Consider the following 2,814-nt stretch of genomic DNA (forward strand, 5'->3'; position numbering starts at 1 on the left):
GTAGGCTATTCAACAAAGGCCCTGCCTTCTCCCTACTGCTTGCCAGTAGGGCACTCTGCTCAAAAATGGTTCCAACTAAAAATATCTCCAGGCTTTGCCTAGTGTACCCTGGGGCATGGGATTGCCCCAGACCGAGACCTGCTGCTGCGGAAGCTCTGCGAACAAAGGAGGCAGGGCCTCCAGCTTTCTAATCCCACACGAAGCCGGCTTGCTGTGTAGTTGAGAACAGGGCTGTAGCTGAGAACAAGCCCCACAGGCGACATCATGACTTGATACTTCATTTCTCATTCACTGGTTTTGTGACCTTGGATGTGAAATGGAAATCAACTCAGACCACCAGCTTCTCACTGATCTTAAAGTAAAATCCACGATTATTACTGCCGTCTACCAGACCGAAGCCTCATTTCACACCACCCGCTGCCACTGTCCCTAGCTCTCCTGCAGCCTGCTCTGGAGTCTGCCCATTCTGCTCCTGGAGTACGTAAAGCTCCTCCCAGTCCCTACCACAGGGGCCTCACACCTGCTGGCTCCTCTAGCTAGAGCATCTTTTCCTCAGAGTGGGGGGATTCGGCTTCTTTCTGTGGCTCACTCCCCAGCTCATGCATGCCCTCCTCAAAAACACTTCCCCTCACCCTTCTCGGCAGCGCCCCATCCACTCTGCCTCATCACTCTCAGTGGCTCACCCTGTCCTCATCTTCACCCCTCTTCACATTACCCCCAGCATCTACCTTTTCTTCATTTGCTATGCATCTTCCTGCCCACCAGTGTAAGCAAGACCTGTAACAGCACCGTAACAAATAACACATTGTTCCAGCTGTGCTAGTTACTATTTGAAAAGCTGTCACCAAATGCTTGGCAAGAATCTGCCTAAGGGAGGAAGGGTTTATTTCGATTACAGCTGGTGGGAATACAATCCATCATGGTGCAAGGCAAGCTAGCAAGGGTAGGAGGCGGCTGGTCACAGGACACCCACAGATAAGAAGAGGAGGTTGAGCAAGGAAGTGTGGCCAAACCAGAAAAGGCCTGGTCTCAACGACTCACTTCCTCCAATGAGACTTCGCCTTTGAAAGGCTCCTCGGAAGGTTACCTTCCTGAGGACACATGTGGAGACACATGGGGTCATGACAGATGATCCTTCTCGATTCACATGTTACCCTCAAAGGGTAAACTGAGGAAGGGAGAGATGAATGATAACATAACTGCAGCTTGAACACTCTTCCTTGGGAAACAGCTTCCCAGAGAGAGAAGAAAGAGGATTGTGTGGGCACTGGCGGCCAACCCAAATGTGGAACCCAAGGCAGGCAAACAGCTGTGGTGGGGCCAGTGCAGCAAAAACAACACCCATGTAGGGCTGAGAAGCAGCTCTTGCCAGCCAGGACTCTGCCCCGTGGAAGCGCCCAGCCTCCAGGGTCCATTACTCACTCTTTTTCTTTTTTTTTTTTCATGCTCACTCTCTCTGTCTTCATCTTCAGCTGTCAATTCCTGTGTCTCAAAGTGACACAAGTTAACTATCTTAAACAACTCTGGATTCGTCATGTCACCTCGGCAAATGGTGCTGCCCAGTCCTGCCACACACCCAGGGTGCTCTTCCCCCTCAGAATGAGTGACTGCAGGGTCCTGGTTATTATTCTGTGACAACATTCCTATACTACCAACTAGTCAATAGACTAGGTTGTGAGTTCAATTGTGTTTTCCCCATAGAGGTTGTTCTCGCCCTGGGTACCTGTGAATGGAAGTTTTTTTTTTTTTTTTTTTTTAACTAGATCTTAATGGATTTCATTAAAGCAAGCACGATCATTTCATTAGGATGAGTTCTAACTCAGCATGATTGTTGTCCTGAGGATGGGGATTCAGTGGAAGAAAACCCAGGTTCTCCTCTCTCTTCTACTGTGGGAGTCCCGCTCCACTTCATTTCCCCTGTCTCCTTTCATCTTTCAGTTTCTAGTCAGCAAGTCTTTATGAATGAGCCCAGGTACCAAGGAAAGATGTTGTCTCAAAAAAACAAAATGGATCAGAAAGACTTCCATCCAAGAGTGACTTTTGGTCTGAACAATTGAATATACGCAGGCACACCCCCCTTCCTCAAATCTGTGCATAAAACAATGACAATAAAAAGCACCATGGACACATTATGGAGGGGGTTACTAACTGGGCGTAAGAGGTGAGGGAGAATCCGCCCCTAGAGGCGTGGCTGCTGTGTCACATGTGTGTCAGTAGGTGACAGAGGGGAGAGAGGCCATGTCTGTCCTCAGAGTTCTGACCTATGGACAGCTGAACGATTAGTAGGCTAACATTTCCTGAAAAAAAAAAAAGCGAGCCTGAGACAACCACCAGTCAGGGGCCAGGGGGACCAGACAGGGCGGTAGTCTAAAACAATCAGCAGTCTGGTACTAGGCATGCTTGGATGGGCTTCCAGGATGAGGAACAGGAAGAAGACTAGAAGGACCCCACCTAGGATCAAGGGCCCAGGTGGGAGTGAGCTTGAGATAGACCACCCTTGCAAGGAACAAGCCTGAACACCACCCATGGAAGTGCCATGCAGGCCTGGGGTGGGGGACATGGAGCAGACCATGCCTGAGATACCCCAGGGCACTCAGAGACCCTGTATGCCTCCAAGAGGAATAAGTAAGTGGTGGAAAAAATGGAAGACAAAGAGAAACAGAAAGATGTGGGCACGGTGAAGAGAGGCAGAGTTGGAGATTTGAGGGTAGCGAGGAGCAGCCTGATGTGAGTAGCCAGTGATGCCACCTGGGACCATGGTAGGGTCCTGGCCTGTGCTACCAAGAGCTACATCTGGCTTTTTGGCCCTGCAGC

At 50.0% G+C, this 2,814-nt stretch overlaps 1 pseudogene; it reads left to right on the forward strand.

Annotated features, from left to right (window-relative positions):
• Positions 1-2,172: 2,172 nt before the first annotated feature.
• LOC132648468 (small nucleolar RNA SNORA17) lies at positions 2,173-2,295 on the forward strand (annotated as a pseudogene).
• Positions 2,296-2,814: the final 519 nt, after the last annotated feature.

The sequence above is a fragment of the Meriones unguiculatus genome, chromosome 16, assembly GCF_030254825.1.
Source record: "Meriones unguiculatus strain TT.TT164.6M chromosome 16, Bangor_MerUng_6.1, whole genome shotgun sequence".
Classification (NCBI taxonomy): domain Eukaryota; kingdom Metazoa; phylum Chordata; class Mammalia; order Rodentia; family Muridae; genus Meriones; species Meriones unguiculatus.